At 45.7% G+C, this 17429-nt stretch overlaps 1 long non-coding RNA gene across 1 annotated transcript in view; it reads right to left on the bottom strand.

Moving 5' to 3' along the window:
* The window catches only part of LOC125961925 (uncharacterized), a 37509-nt gene extending 27274 nt beyond the window's left edge, over positions 1-10235 (bottom strand). Inside the window, exons 1-2 of the long non-coding RNA XR_007473060.1 lie at positions 10215-10235; positions 9981-10070 (exon numbers count right to left, since the gene is read on the bottom strand). This is a non-coding gene — a long non-coding RNA (uncharacterized LOC125961925). The remainder of the gene's footprint in view (positions 1-9980; positions 10071-10214) is intronic.
* Between the last annotated feature and the right edge of the window lie 7194 nt (positions 10236-17429).

Below are 17429 nucleotides of genomic sequence, written 5' to 3'. Positions count from 1 at the left end.
CCTGTTCCCAGTGCCGCTATCAGTGGCACCTACCCATCACTGACTCACAGTTTGCTTGTTGGCAGTTTGCGTTCTGTGGCTACTGAGCTCTCCAACCAGCTCCTGAGAATCACTGCAGCATGACCCTCTAGGTGAGGAACCTGACACCACTGCTGTTCCTATGATTGTTTTCCAAAAATAAATAACTGTTGAGTACCATGTAAAAATTAAATGGCAGGGCTTCCCTGGTGGTGCAGTGGTTGAGAATCTGCCTGCCAATGCAGGGGACACGGGTTCGAGCCCTGGTCTGGGAAGATCCCACATGCCACGGAGCAACTGGACCCGTGAGCCACAACTACTGAGCCTGCGCGTCCGGAGCCTGTGCTCCGCAACAAGAGAGGCCGAGATAGTGAGAGGCCCGCGCGCCGCGATGAAGAGTGGCCCCTGCTCGCCACAGCTAGAGAAAGCCCTCGCACAGAAATGAAAACCCAATGCAGCCAAAAATAAATAAATTTATTTATTTAAAATAATAATAATAATAAATAAATGGCAGTTACTCTTGTATAGAAAAAAAAAGCCTGAAGGAAATATACTAAACTATTTTTGATGACTTATTTTCTTCTTTGTGCTTTCTTACATGTTTTACATTTTTTTTGTTTTAAACAATAAACATGTCCTTTTCTCAGAGAAAAGAAATAAACGTTGCCACAAAACATTCAACCCTAACAAAAAAGGAAATAGTATTTAAAAGCTTCCTGGTTCAATTTCTATTAAAAGCATGGCTGTGCATTAGGTACTGAGGTGAGTCATTTCCTGCTTTGGTCATGCTATTTTTTTTCTACTAACTCTGGAGCCTTAATCCAAACAAATATAGGGTTTTTTGCCTCACTTCAACTTCTCCTAGCTTCAGTTTTCCCTGAAGGAGTTAGATTAGCTGTTTCTAAGGTCCATGCCAACAATAAATTCTGTTTCAAGAAATGAAGTTCTAACCAGCAGAAAGTTGACAATACCTACAAGAGGATTTTGCCAGTAGAAAAATTGTTTGACTTATTTTTTTTGCTGACATAATACTTCAATTTAGTATCAATTTAGGGTCTACTTTTAATTTGAACAATTTTTTTTAACCCCCAACATTTGGCATTTTGTAATAAACCTGCCAGTTATTTTATACTGGTCGTTCATTGTGAATATAGAATAAAAGTAATGGTCAAACTGTCAAAAAAAAAAAAAGGAAAGAAAGCCCACTCATGCTGCCTGTATCCAACATAGTCCTAAAAGTTCTAGCCAGGGCAATTAGGTAAAAAAAGAAAAAAGCATCCAAATCAGAAGAAGTAGAACTGTCTCTACTTGCAGATGACATATTATACATAGAGAACCATAAAGACTTCCCTCAGAAATTATTAGGACTAATCAATAAATTCAATAAAGTTGCAGAATACAAAATCAATATACAAAAATTAATCATTTCTATACACTAATAACAATCCCATTTACAATTGCACCAAAAAGAATAAAATACCTAGGAATAAATTTAACCAAGGAGGTGAAACTATGACATCAATGAAAGAAATTGAAGATACAAATTAATGGGAAGAATATTGTAAAAATGTCCATACTACAAAGCAATGTACACATTCAATGCAACCCCTATCATAATTCCAATGGCACTTTTTTTTTTAACAGAAATAGAACAAACAATCCTAATCCTATACGGAACCACAAAAGACTCAGAATATCAAAAGCAATCTTGAGAAAGAAGAACAAAACTGGAGGCATCACACTCCCTGATTTCAAACTGTATTATAAAGCTATAGCAATCAAAACAGTATGGAATTGGCATAAAAACTGACACACAGATAAATGGAACAGAAAAAAGAACCCAGAAATAAACGTATGAATATATGGTCAATTAATTTATGACGAAGGAGCCAAGCCAATAGGGAAAGGACAGTTTCTTTAATGGATGGTGTGGGAAAAAATGTACAGCCACATGGAAAAGAATGAAACCAGACCACTATCTCACACCACAAAAATCAACTCAAAATGGATGAAAGACTTGAATGTAAAACCTGAATCCATAAAACTCCTAGAGGAAAACATAGGCTTCTTGACATTGGTTTGTGATGATTTTTTGGATTTGATGCCAAAATCAAAGGCAAAAAAAGCAGAAAATAAACAAGTGGGACTATATCAAAGTAAAAAGCTTCTGCGCAGCTAAGGAAACCATCAACAACATGAAAAGTCTACTGAATGGGAAAAATAGTTGCAAGTCATATCTGATAAGGGGTTAACATCCCCCCAAATATAAAGAACTCACACACTCATTAGCAAAAAAACAAACAATCCCATTAAAAAAATGGGCAGAGGATCTGAACATCTTTCCAAAGATGACACACAGATGGCCAACATGTACATGAAAAGATGCTCAACATAATTAGTCATCAAGCAAATGCAAATCAAATCCACAATGAGCTATCATCTCACACCTGTTAGAAAGGCTATTATCAAAAAGACAAGAAATAAATGTTTGTGAGGATGTACAGAAAAGAGAACACTTGTGCATTGTCAGTGGGAATGTAAATTGTGCAGCCACTATGGAGGTTCCTAAAAAATTAAACGTACAACTACCATATGATCTAGTAATTTCACTTCTGAGTATTTATCCGAAGGAAATGAAATCACTGTCATAAGATATTCGCAACCCCATGTTCATTGCAGCATTATTTACAATAGCTAAGATATGGAAACAACCTAAGTGTCTACTAACAGTGCATAGATAGAGAAAATGTGGCATATTTATATAATGATTATTCAGTCATAAAAATGAAGGGCTCCAGCCGTTTTCAGCAATGTGGATGTACATTAAGGGCATTAAGCTAAGTGAAATAATTCAGACAGAAAAAGAAAAATATTGTATGCTATCACTAATATGTGGAATTTTTTTTGTGTGTGTGGTACGCGAGCCTCTCACTGCTGTGGCCTCTCCCATTGCGGAGCACAGGCTCCGGACGCGCAGGCTCAGCGGCCATGGCTCACGGGCCCAGCCGCTCCGCGGCATGTGGGATCTGCCCAGACCGGGGCACAAACCCGTGTCCCCTGCATCGGCAGGCGGACTCTCAACCACTGCACCACCAGGGAAGCCCTGGGGTTATTTTTAAAGATGGCACAATAAACCATCATTTTAGACAGAGAAGAATAAAATAGGGAAGGTGAAACTGAAGACCCAAAGGGGAGAGTAATTCATAAGAATGACCAGAGCCACAGGGACAGGTCAGTAGCACAGGGAGAGGCGGTCTTAGAGGGAAGAGGGCCCTTTCTTTCCTGAGATGATCCAAGGTAGAGAGGAAGAAGCGGGGAAGAGCCTGGAGCGACCTCAAAAATGACCTTGTTCTGCTCTGGTGCAGAGCTTAGGGGCCAGGGGTCGGGGTGGGCTTGGGCTTTAGAGGGAGGTAGGCACTGCTTTGTCTGCATATCCACACCTGGGACCAGAATCCTTCCCATCTTCCTATTAAAACAGGTCCCAGGCATCCACGGCTCTGTGCTCCCACTTTTCTCCCTTCTAGAAAAGGGAGAAAAGATTCTTGCACAAGGAAAATATATGGACAAAGTCTGTTACTGGTTGTGGGTGTACTGCACTGGGCGGGTTGCTTCTCGGGGGAGTCCGGGAGAACACAGTCTTCTCCTGGGAGCCAGTGCGAACTCAGTGGGTCTGAAGCTGAGGCCACTGCCACCTGCCCAAGCCAGCTCCCCTCGCAGGTCGCTATTCCTGTTAGAGGCATTGATGTCCGGACAGCGCTGAAGACCAGAGCTTCCCCCCTCAAGGGTCCTTTCACCTCTCCCTTGGGGTGTCTCCTGTGCCCACCTGGGGAATATCCTCACTCCCACTGTTGGCCTCCCGTCCTAATCACCTCTCAGAAGGATGACAAAAGTACCTACCAGCTGGTCTCCCTGCCTCCAGCCTGTTCCCACTGCCCCCCTGCCAAACCCCGTAGTGCCCTGTTCTCCTCAGCATAGGGGCCTTTGGCTATGCTGTTCCCTCTTGGTGAAGTGCCCTTCCTGCCTTCTCTTGGCCAACGCTGGTCATCCTCCAGACTCAGCTCTGACCCTGTCACTCAGGTTCAGCCCCTCCCTGGCACCGAGCCGACTGCACTGTGCAGTCTGGAGGGGTGTGTGAGGGCAGGAACATAGTTCTATTTAAGCCACAGTCATGTTATCCCAGCATCTAACCTGGTATCTGACCCTGAGTGAGTGCTTGGTAAGTGATGGAGGAGCTGAAGTGAAGAGTGATGCTCACAGCTTATACCCCTCAAGTTGGAGGACTAGGGAACTAACACCTGTGTCATGTCTACTCCAGGAATCTCACCTAGTTACCCTAAGTGCTTTGAATATGCTATTTCGATAAGTCTCAGATCAACACAGAGGCAGAGGTTATTATTACTCTTTTGCAGATGAGGAAATGGGCTTAGAGAGGGAAAGCGTTTACTCAGTCATCCTGTTAGCACCCACCACTGTCTAACTCCAAAGTCCCTATAATCAGTCTATGTACCATCATATTCGCTCTCATTCCCCAGCTAAACTCCCTAGTGATTGCAAAGCTTAGGGAACTAGGCAATTACTCTTTTGCATAGAAGTTTAGGGCTTCTAACAAATAATTTTATGCCATCTATACATCTTTCAACGTCTATTTTTTATCTTTACATCAGGTTGAGAGGTCCCCGCACCAGAACTATGTCTCATTCATCTTTTTTTTGTTTTGCAGTACGCGGGCCTCTCACTGTTGTGGCCCCTCCCGTTGCGGAGCACAGGCTCCGGACCTGCAGGCTCAGCGGCCATGGCTCACGGGCCCAGCCGCTCCGCGGCATGTGGGATCCTCCCAGACTGAGGCGCGAACCCGTGTCCCCTGCAGCGGCAGGCGGACTCTCAACCACTGCGCCACCAGGGAAGCCCTCATTCATCTTTGTACAGCCTACAGTTCTCAGCAAGTTGTAGGTATTTTATAAATATGTACCGACTTGATAATCAAATTGTTGATTTATTAAATGAAGTTATGATGGTGAGTTTTCTGGAGTCGGGGCAGGAAGTTTTTTTGAGCACATGGCCCATTCTGGCACCCAAATGATACTACATCGGTCATTTTCTAAGTACAGGGCCAGCCCTTGGGGCTGTAGATAGAACAAATTTAAATTCATGATGACTTCATTAAAAAAAAGTCCAGGGTAAGAAATCTTTCAGGAGCACTAATGACACCATTTAAAACTGAATTAATTCTGAATGGTTTAAATGTTGTTATAGTGAAGTGCAAACGGACACAGTTGTGATGAGGCATTGCTTTGGAAAAAAGAATCTGTGAAGTGAGTCAATCATCATAGCTTAGCTGTTCATTAATACTACTTGACATTTTCTATCTTACATCCTTCTTCAGTTCATTTATTCCTCTCGTATTTACAGAGCACCTGTTTAAACAATGCAGGGGGCTGGGTGCTTGGGAACTGGCACAGAAATGTAAGTCTGCCCTGTAGGTCTTCGCTGCTCCAAGAAGAGCAGAGATCCAGCATGTGGAGAGTTCAGCTAAACTGCTCCGTGATATCGCTGCCTTGCCATCCACCTTGTGTGGCCAAGTGGCCCACGGGGGCCTTAACTTGACATTAGCCTCTCATGCAAGTGCATGCCCTGGATTACAGCCCGTAGATTCACAAGTAAACTTAAGTTCCCTGTGACTTCTCTGATGACCCTTGTGATTAAAATAGTGTCTCTGCCTCCCAGGGCCTTCCCCTTGTGTGCCCCTTAGATAAGACCCCCAAGAAGCTTACCAAAACCCTGCTCTTTTGGTTTAAACTCACCAATCTGGCCTTAGACACAGAACCCCAAAGCACTCCACCCACCCACTCTAAAAAGGCCTGTGGCCCAGGTCCTGCCACTCTACCCACACCCCACCTTGACTTCCCTGCCTGGCCCCGCAAGGCATGCCGGGTACCTCCTCCAGGACCTGGGGGTAGTAAACCCGTTTCAACTTCCCCTGTGGTCTTTTGTTGAACCTCACCATCGACACCCTGTGGCTCTACTTAACAAACGTTGACCTGACAGACACAACGCAGCGGCAGCAGCAGCTGGGAGCTTGTTAGAAAGGCAGGATCTTAGACCCCATCCCAGACCTACTGCATCAGAATCTCCAGTTTAACAAGACCCCCAGGTGATCGGAATGGACATTAGTTTGAGAGGCACCATAAAACTCGCCAACATCCCACTGACCATATAGGACAGTCAAAGGAGATGATTTCTCAATGACTTAAAACCTTTTGAAGCAGGTCTACTCTATACGTGTATCAAGTCATTTTGTTGTGCACTTTAAACTTACACAACATTATATGTCAATTATATCTCAGTACAGCTGCAGGGGGAGGGGAAAGGCCTACCCTGACCACCCTATTTAGTCCTACCACCTGAATCCCTCACGCCACCACCCTCATAGTCTCCTTGCCCGGCTCTATTGTTTTTTGCAGGGTATTTATCACCTAACATGTAAGGCAAGTTTATTTTGTATACAGTTCACTGTCTCCTACTGGAATTCAAGTCCACAAGGGCAGGGGTGCTTCTGATCCTCCTCTAGCCCCCAGCTCAGCCTGAGGCTAAGCTGAAAACAAATGTTTAATCATCAGATGAAGAATAGACGGCTGCTTCCAGGGCCCAGAGACCATTCCTAGTGCATGGCTTCTAGGCTGTCTACCGGTTCTGAGTCAGTGAAGAACAGCCTGGAGTCCTTGTGCCTCGTGGGTAGCATGGCCATGGCATTTAAACTGGGATGCTTCTGAGATGGGGAGAGGAGCCACTATTAATAACCCTGCAGATACAACAGGTACAGAACTGTGACCTCACTTATGGGGCCCACTCTGTTGCAGCTACAATCCAGTTCTAGGGAAGGGATCATGTCATGTATTTTTGTCTTAGTCTGGAATCATCGAGTTGCAGGAAACAGGATCCAACTCAAACTAGGTCAGGTTGAAAAGTGCCTTATTGAAGGTTATAGGAACATCTGGCAGAACCAAGTACAGGAGTTGCAGGCAGGCCTGAGTGCAATGGGAATGGGGGAAGCACTCCCTTGCTACTCCGTGAGCCCACGGTCCCCTCATCACTGTGCCTCTGTCTCCCTTCTTTGCAGCTGCTTCCTCTCCACGCCTGTACCCCTGACTCCTAACCAATTCTTTTTTATACTTTGTGTGGTTGTCCTATGGGCATACCCCTGGCAGCTTGGGTGGGACAATTTTTTCGGTGTATTTTTATTTGTAATATTTTTTGTGATTTAATTTGTTTTATCGTGGTAAGCACACAACATGAAATCTACCCTCTTAACAAATATCTAAGTGTGGTTTACTATAGGCACATCAAGAACTTATGTCTTGCGTAGCTGCAACTTATTAAACAGAAACTCCCTGTTTTCCCTTCCCAGTGATTTAGGTGCTTAAATCTACTTTAGATCTTCTCTACTTGCTGATTCTCCACCAGGTGCTGAATTATTCGCTCACGACCTCACAGTCATTCACAGGACGGATACTTCTTGATGTATGGCTGGGTAATAATATGGTTCAAGTGTGGAGTTACCTACAGAGACCTGGTTTTGGCTTCTGACCATCCTGGGTTCAAATCAGTTTCTCTGCCTGTGAGTTGTTTGGCTTTGGGCAGGTCGACTAGCCTGAGTTTCAGCTTCTTCATCTATTACAAAATGGGGAATATTTACCTGGCCGGGCTATTGTGAGGATTGAATGTTACAACGTTTGTAGAGAACCCGAAAGTTTCTGGCAAACAGTAGGTGCTCAATGAAAGGTCATTTCTCCCCATTTCCCTTTCTCTACCTGGAAGCCTGCTCTAGCTTAGGTGTGAAAAGAGAAAAGCATTCCCTGGGATATTTCTGGCTTACGGCAGTTTGGGAAAGCTAAGTAATCTATAGGAGTAAGGGAGAGAGGAGAGGATGCTATGATATTTTTGGCATGTGTTCGTGGTTTGGCATGGCCTAAAACTTGGGTCAATTAATATTCCTTTAATATGGAATGTTTTTTCTTCCCTGTCCCTTTAAACAGTCCATGTCTTCCACCAAGCCTTTTCTTGTAGCACTTTTGGGGTGGGACAATTCTTTACTGAGCCCGTTGTCCGGTGCAGAGTTGCTCGTTATTTAGCATCTCCTGCCTCTGCCCAGTAAATGCCAGTAGCACCTCCTTACCTATTCACTGTTACAACCTAAAATACCTCCGTGCATTTCCAAACACCCCCAACTACATGATAATATAGGTGTAGCATCCACTTCCAACAGAGTGTCAGGGTGTCAGTTCAAACTCCCAGGAGAGAAACTGATCACTCTGCAGCCACTGAATTGGACCCTGGTCCATCCAGCCACGACTGAAGTGTGAACGGTCGATCACAACCACAGGATACACGCAAGGCTGCCGAGCCCTGCCCCCTCCGTGGAAAGTGAGGGCAGGGATAATTCCCAGAGAGGGGACTGTGCCTAATCAGCCTGTTAGATTAGCTAAGGATGGGGCCAATGGAAGGAGTTCTCAGCGATAATTACACTTGCTCAGGGGGCTCCAGTTACAGCATTCAGTATCTCACCATGCTTTTCGAATCAAAGCCTACAGGTCATCTATTTTCCCTTCCCTTCTCCTTTGAACACAAACCTCACCCCACCTTCTAATTTCTCCCTTTCCACTTTCTCTCATCTTGTACTTGTCTATGCCTCCCTCCAACCTTTACGTCCATAAACATGTGATCTCAGCAGTTCTGGCTTCTCCTGAATACCAGATAACGTTAGTTTACTGAAACCTGAGCGAGCTATTTCATAGTGGTAAGAACGCAAGAAAATGCCCTAATTTACCCCCAATTCACACACTTTTGGTGTATGTATTTGCCTTGCACAGCTGTTCACTATTTGAAGAGGCCCTCACAATGCTCAGAAGATAATCAAAGCTACTTAAGAATAACATGCTGCCTTTAAAAAAAAACAAAAACCAATGCCCACGCTGAACTCAGAATGGTAATGAGCTCAGACAGGAACGCAGCTGAGATATTTGCATTTTACACGAACCTTTTTACGATACTATAAATTTCACATTTTTACAGTTACAGGTCTTAATCATCATGAAAACCATTTCTGCACGTATCTTTGGTAAACGGAATTCAAATTTCCACATGATCTGGAAATACTAAATTGTTAATAGCTTCTCTAGGGTCTTGTGGCTTGTTCCGACCTCTTTGATGATTTCATCATTGTTTATGCATATAAAAATCACAATTAGACTCACACGCCTAATGTTAAGTCTCCCAAGCATTTTTCAGCCCATTTTTGCTTTTTGATACTCTTTAAGATAGAGGACCAGGGGTTTGAAAAGCAATGAGTGTATTGGTTAAGGCTTCTAAATCCTTCTCACAAGTTTTTTCAATAAGCAACACAAAATAGTACAAAATCACGGAGATACAATATACGCTGGGCTTACTAACTGTAAATACCACTGTATCTATTGTTACACTCTAAAGCATTCATTTGTAACATCAATCACAAGGTCTGACCCGTAATTTTTAGTTGTTTCACTCAGTATTTAGCTCTTCCATCTGCTTTTCCATTTATAATCTTTCTAAAACATTGCTTTAACCTCATTCATTTGAGGTTTTGAAACTGCTCTTTCTACATTTGCTTACTTCTTAGGGCACAAAGCTTTTTGTAGCAGACTCAGATTTCTTGGATCTAAGAAAGTATTTGATTTAAAAGTTATCTTTGAGCCGTTTAGCAGCGACTTATGGACATTGTATGCTACCCTATGGGAATTCTGAATGTTTCATTCATTTGTATTTTATCAGTTCCATACGTTTGGGGGTAAACGACATAAAGTAAGGGATGTGGTCACAAGACAGTAAATTTAACAAGCTGTTTTTTGATTTAACCATAAAACAAAAGTTTGTGCTGCCTCAAAAACATCCTTCACATAAAATGAAGGCCTTTATTCCATTGCTGTTACCTGCCAGAGATGATCAACAAATCCGTGGTAAACGCTGTCCAGACTGGCTCCACGGTCTCGCCTCCATCCACGCTGCCATCTTGAAACCAGCTTTGAGAAGCAGGGAAGGCATTGGTTGAAGCTTATAAACCCCTTTCTCACACCAGGTGTGTGGGGTTAATGGTGCGATGGGGGCAATAGAAAAAGCACTAAGTTTCCATGGGAACAAATGGAAACTGAAGAATTTGGACACACCTGTAAAGGATCTGATGGGTCCTGCCTGGGCGTCTGACAAAGCCCTCTTGTCCTGGCAGTATTGGGCCATAAGAGATGCCGGGTCTGTCTTTTGAATTAATGTAAGAACTTCCCTGCTTCAGCCTCAGCAACGCGGCCCCTGGTTTATCCTTCTCAGATGTAAATGTGATTCTATCGTGTCTTCTTTGAAACTCTTCGAAGTTTTCCTATGGCTTGCAGGGAAAACATACAAATGAGTTGGCAAGACCTCTAGAGCTAGCATCCTTTGGCCCCAGCCATCCCTCTGGCCCTGCCTCAAAGCACTTCCTCTGAGTCTAGCCCATTCCGGCCCTGTGGAGCCATTTTCCTTTCACGTGTACATATCTGTCTAAAGGGACTCTCCCACCCCAACCCTCTTTTACCTGCCCTGGTAACCCCCTAGCAAACTCCTATTTATCCTTCAAGACCCAGTTCAAGCATTACTTCTATGAAGTTTTCCCTGACCACCAACCCCCTTCCAACAACTGCATTAGTAGTTCCCTCCTTGCTGACACAGCTGTGTTCATTTATTACATATTGTTGTAACTATCTTTTGTCCAATGGGCCAGTGGTTGTCTCGATTATATAACAAAGTCGCTTGAGAAGATTTTTTTTTCATAATACCTATGAAAAAGGTATTTTAGGCTGCACCTTTGAAGATTCCTGGGGTGGAACTCAGGAATTTTTTTTTTAAAGTGCTCCAGGTGATTCTTTTTTTTTTAAACACTTTAAAAAAAATTATTTATTTGGCTATGTCGGGTCTTAGTTGTGGCGCGAGGGATCTTTTGTTGCGGCGTGCGGGCTTCTCTCTAGTTGTGGCACACGGGCTTAGTTGGCCTGTGGCATGTGGGATCTTAGTTCCTCAACCAGGGATCAAACTGGCGTCTCCTGCACTGGAAGGTGGATTCTTAACCCCTGGACCACCAGGGAAGTCCCAAGTGCTCCAGCTGATTCTGATGTGCACAACAAAACTCACTGTCGAGATTGTTGAGAATTAGCATACTCAACTGTGAGCTCTGGGCAGGCCAGGACTGGGCTTTGTTCATTTTTTACCACGCATCTCGCCGCCCCCCCATCTATGGCGGAATGGTACCTACTAGACTCTCAGTTGATACTGGGTGTGGGTGGAGGGAGAAGGGAAGGAGAGGGGAAGAGAGGAAGGAAGGAAAAGAAAAAGAAAAAAGGAAGAAGGAAGGAAGGTAGAAAGAAAGGAAGAGAGAGAGGGAAGAAAGAAGGAAAGGGGGAAGGGAGAAAGGAAAGAAAGAAGAGAGGAAGGATGGGGAGAGAAATAGAGAGGGAAGGGACAGAGGAAGGAGGGAGAGAGGGAGAGAGAGAGAGAGAGAAAGCAAGGGAGTTCTAGGCTTATTGGAAACATCTTACCTCTGGGGGAAAATACTGCAAATTAATACAGGTTGTTTTTATAAAAAGAAACCTCCTGGTTTGGCCATAAGCACCAGGTCTATCTCTCAAGAAGATACAAGCCAGAAGATATACACTTAGAAAGGTGAACTGTGGGTGCAGTTAACCATGGGAGTTATTAATGGGTTGGCCAAAAAGTTCATTCGGGTTTTTCTGTAAGATGTTATGGAAAAACCCGAACGAACTTTGTGGCCAACCCAACATAAGCCCCTTATAAGCACCACTCTGAACCACCTGTAGAAGACACATCAATCAGCCCCTTGAATTTGGCCCGCTGTACATCACTCCTCTGATAGCCTGGCATCTGGCTTAAAAGAATCTCCCCCTTCTGTGAGTCACAAATTATTCCCAAGACCAGCCAAGTGTTTCCATTCTCAAACCAGTTTTTTGACCATCAGGTGGTCCTCATACCAGAAAGTAGGATCAGCCTCCTGGTTCCACTGGTCAGCCCCGCCCCCGCCCAGAGCCATGGCCAGGCTGCTTCGGTCTGGCGGCAGAGATCTGCACTCAGCAGGCATCTTGTACAAGAGGACTGGAGAGACAAGAGAAGACTCCAGAGCGGGATTGGAAGGGAATCTTCCCCAGCTCCCAAGGGGTTTGCCGGCAGCAGGATTAGCGCGTCATTTCCCCCTGCACTGAATACCAGGATTGGGGCTAAGCATCGTGCAAAATCAGCCCCCCAGGGCTGCCAGACTGGTACAAAGGCAGACCTTTCCCAGCTTCTGGGATAACCCTTTCACACTCCTGGTTTTTGTAATTAGTGCAAAACAGACCTCAGGACTTTAGCAACCAGTCAGAGCTGACGAATCGCTGATGACTGCGGGTTTTTGTCTTTAAATATATGCCCTGGTTAGGGAAGGAAAACTCATTGTGCAGGGCGCAGCATTTCAAGCACAAACGTGATCTGGGGAAGAGTTATGATTGCAGCAACCACTGCACGACTCTCCTTTGGGGCTCTGCCAGAGTTCCCATAAAACCCTCCTTTTTCTGGCATCTACACCACGAGCTCTTATGTAATCAATTTAAGAGGCTTTTATGAGATGCCAGAGCATGTTACTTAAAGCATTCCCATTTATTTTGCCTTACTTTATGTTTTTATTACATAGAATTTGAATTAAATCCATTTGGCAATGTTTTACAGTGGAGGGAGGTGGGGTCCGTCAGGAAGAGAAAGGGAATTTGTCATGAGGGGAAAGTTCTAGCGGTCAGGCTGTTCAGACTCCTTGGAGGAAGCAGAAGTAAAGGTGCCTCAGGTGGGAAGCACACCCTCCCCCCAACTTGGTGAGAATGGACAGTTCCTTAGGCATCACTAGGCTTCCCTCTCTCCTACAATCAGTGGTAATTTTTCCAAAGGCTCTCTCTGCCCACCACTGCTCTGTTCAAAACCCTCCAGTGACGTCATGTTGCCTTCAAAATAAAGCCCAGATGCCACAGTGCGATGTTTTTCATCATCTGTGATCGGCCCTCAATCTGCCTCTCCAATGTGACTTAGCTCTTCCCTTCTCTTGCTTCTCGCTCTACGTCTAAACATGAACTCCCACTCACTCCCACTCACCAGCCTTCGAATCCTACCCGATGGTCAAGGCCCAGACACGACGTCATCCCAGACTCAACATTTCACAGAATACTTCTGGAAGGAAGTCGTTGCTTCCTGTTCTGAATACCTGCGGCATTTTCTTTTTACATCTGACAATGATCACTTTTTATTTTGACTTGTGCGTGCATCCCTTTCAAAAACTTCTAAGTCCAGGGCAACAGTTGCCCACATGTTTTATCTCTGAATTATGCTCAGCACCTAGTGGCCTAACCTGAACGTCAGAGGGACCCAATACATACTCCCTGAATGGCTATGTCTATGCTGGCGGCCCCAGTAAGCAATTTCAGAATTAAGAAGCATTTGCTACTTAAGTGTAAATGGGCCCAAGGGCTTGATTCAGAGGCTGCTCCACAGCTGTTCACACTCCCACCCAAGAGCAGTCCTGGCGATCACACAGATCAGCCTCACGGCACCATGGGTTCAGCTCCGCCCCAGCCCAGAGCCAAGGCCAGGCTGATTTGCTCTGACGTCAGAGATCTGCACTCGGACGGCATCCTGCCGACGAGGACTGAGTTACTGAGGACGAGGATTGCTTCACCCGGTTGCAGTAAAGAGGAGTCCTCTTAGGTATTACATAAAATCAAGCTCAGCTTGAGGATCCAGACGGAGCTGTCATCAGGCCAAGCCCCTCGTGGACACACCTAGGGTCTGGATCGGGGGCCCTTCATTCTGGTGCCCCACCTTGGTCAGACACCACCTCACCTCGGTTTCTACCTGCTGAGTCACCCGCAGGCCCTCCACCTAGACAAGGTCTCCCCATGCCCGACTCCACTGCATGGCCTTTGAGCTGGAGCTCTTGCAACCAGCCGTCTCTCTTTTTTTTTTTCTTTTTTGCGGTACGCGGGCCTCTCACTGTTGTGGCCTCTCCCGTTGCGGTGCACAGGCTCCGGAGGCGCAGGCTCAGCGGCCATGGCTCACGGGCCCAGCCGCTCCGCGGCACGTGGGATCCTCCCGGACTGGGGCACGAACCCGTGTCCCCTGCATCGGCAGGCGGACTCTCAACCACTGCGCCACCAGGGAAGCCCCCGTCTCTCTTGTTTTTAGTTTAGAGTTCTGAGTAAAGGCATTTGATTGGTCTAGTACATCTCTGTAAGCCAGATGACCGCGGCCCTTAGGTCAGGTGCCTTCCGTGGAGTCCGGGGACTCACGTGCATCCCTGGGTGTGTGCAGTGGAAGCTACTGGTCAGGCAGGCACTGCCACGTACCTGTGGAGGATCGTGCCCTGCCTCCACCGTGACCTTGCGCCTCAGTGAGCGTGGGAAGCACGGCCTCTGCTCCCTGTCTGAGCAGCAAAAGAAACACAGTGATCAAATGTGACCCCTAATTTACCCAGATGTCCAGGCTTTGATGAGGTGAAGTGAGAACTGGGGGCAGTGGTGTGGGGAGAATGAAATCACCACAAGTGACCCCAGACTTGTTAGGAAATAAAAACTAAAAACATACACAAGGGAGAAAGAGAAGACAACACCACAGTTAGCAGCTGAAGCCCGAGGACAGTCTTCTGTACTAAGTGATAAACTCCATGCCTTATTTAGAACCTTAAATAGAGCTCATTTGGTCCTCCTGTATTTTAGACTCATATTCTATGCCGGGTCCTCATTTTTAAGACATTTGAGGTTGTCTGTTGGATATTTAAAAAGCAAAAAAAATCATAAGCCATTGCCTGGTTAATGCCTAAGACACAGCCGTTTCTGATGTTCATTGCGAGTTGTGCCTCTAGAAGTGGCTGATGCTGGTTCAATTTTTACCTAACAAGCTCTCCGTTCTCAAGTCTCTGGTACTTTATAATCACAGATGGAGAGCCATGATTAGCTGTGCAACCTGGTGACCACAAAAAGCACTAGTTATTTCTTTTAGCACACTCAGGCCCTGATGTATCTCTGAAAAGAGTCTAAGATCTGATTACAGGGCACTAATGGTCACGGAGGCCCTATTGCCCTTTCCCTCCCGCCTCCCAGGCTTCCTTCTCTTTCTTCCTTCAGGAATCCTTTGGCTCAGAGGATGAATCCAATACCGATCTTAAGAGCCAACATCTATTGAAGGCCTAATCTACACCAGGCACCCTTGTAAGCGCGTCCCATAATTACGTCACTGAATCCTCACAACAGCCCCACGGGGTGGGTACCATCCATACCTCTAATTTTCAGAGATATTTTCAATGGTCTCCTTCCAATCTGGGCCGGGGATGAAGTGGGGGTGAGGAGGAAGGAGGGTACATGAGAAAGGCGGGGCGCATGCGGCACAAAGCCGACCTGATAAAACTTACTAGGTTGTGAAGTAGAGCGAGTGACTCAATGTCTCCATGCCTCAGTTTCCTCACGTGCAAAAGGAGAATAACAGCACAGACCTACCTCACAAAGAAGTTGGGAGGATTAACTCATGCCTGGAACAGACAGAGAGCTCTGTTATTGGCAGTCGTTATAAGTATCCTATCAACTCATCATGCTCTACCCCAATGCCAACTGCGGCCCCTCCCAGTAGGGCCTTGCTTCCCAGAGTTCTAGGAAGCAATCTGAATGGTTGATTTCCAAAGAGATGCACTAGGGGGAAGCTTCCTGAGGATGGAATTCCTGGACCTACAACGAGGTGATGAAAATAGGTTGTGGCACATAATATTAGTTTATTTAATTTGCACAACAGCTTCTGAGATAACAGATGATTTCATCCTCATTTTACAAGTGAGGCACAGTAAAATGAATCACTTTGCCCAGCATCAAAGTTGGGTGAGCGGAAGAGCCATCCTTCCAGCCTGGGCACTGCACCAGTGGCCACCCCATCTCACCACGCTGAGTTGCAATGAAAGGAAGAGGGAGTGATGGGAACACATCCTAATGGGACCTGCGTTTAATCAGTGGGCCCCCTGCGGGTTTTTTTTTAAATCAGGCAGACCTGCCACCTCTAGCTCCCAACCCTGGCATATCTGCGGCAACGGGAAGCCCAGCTCTCCCTGCCCACGGGCACCCTGGCACCCTCCTGTGTGGCTGCAGCTCCACTTCTCATCCCCCATCATCATCCCAATGCCACACGCAGAAAAAGACAGGGGAAAGATATCTTCTGTATGGCCTGGAAGACTTAAATTTAGGAGTTAATTCTGCTTGAGTACTAAGACAACAGAAATATGGAATGCTTATGGGGTACTTTCTTTCTTGTCAATTCATTGTTAATTTCACGTGACTTTTTGCTTACTTTCTTGGGGAAAATCCTACACTCTCCCCCTTCACCCTGTAGATGGATGTCTTGAGATCTCTCTCATGTCCCTCATTATTTTCACGTTTATGCTTTCTTTAAAAACTATTTTTTCACTTTGTCACTCCCTGGGGCTGCCATTAAGTCCTACAGCCTCATTTATCTCTTCAGCAGCATTAAAATGTAAACCTGAGTTCCACCCCTCACCTGACCTCTGCCGTGGGGTTTCTCAGCTCCTTCCAACGAGGGCTAGAAACTCGCCCCAGCTCTGCTGACAGGAAGACAAAAGCGGGGAGCCTGAGCCCCTGAAGTCCAGCCAGAGTCCGTGGGCAGGGCGCAGCTTGGCTGCGGTGAGTTTTTAGATAGCTGCGCACTCTTTAAAACAATAAACCTGGACAGTTATTTCCATCCCTAAAAAAGAATTAAACTTTAACAAATTCCCAGTGTTTTTTATCTCCCAATAGAAAGATCCTTAGGGATTTTGCCCTGGGCATTTCAGACTGAGGCTAGTTCTGTTTCAGACATAATCTCCTCAAAACTAGGAGACCCTCAGCCAATCAAATTTGAGGGCTTCACCTGACCACCCCCCCCAAAGCACATTTACTAAGGGGTCCATGACAGTGGGTGTGCTTTCCATTTTTTCTACAGTAAGGGAGGAAAAGCAGCAGCTTCCCATCCCAGAATCTTGGACTACTTCAATATGCAACAAATAGTGAGCACCTACGAGGTACCAGGCAGTGACTGTGCTAGGGTAGAAAAGAGACCCTACGATGGTTCTAGGAAGGAAAGAAATCATACACCAGTTTCCATCCTCTGATCTCAGATCCAATGAAGAGATACATTCAAGAACCTGACAGGAGGAGATTAAAATATCAGCTTCAGGGCTTCCCTGGTGGCCCAGTGGTTGAGAGTCCGCCTGCCGATGCAGGGGACACGGGTTCGTGCCCCGGTCCGGGAAGATCCCACATGCCGCGGAGCGGCTGGGCCCGTGAGCC

Source organism: Orcinus orca, chromosome 18, assembly GCF_937001465.1.
Source record: "Orcinus orca chromosome 18, mOrcOrc1.1, whole genome shotgun sequence".
NCBI classification, from domain to species: Eukaryota; Metazoa; Chordata; class Mammalia; order Artiodactyla; family Delphinidae; genus Orcinus; species Orcinus orca.
Note: the sequence above shows the minus strand (reverse complement) of the source record. Positions and strands in the feature narration are given on the sequence as shown.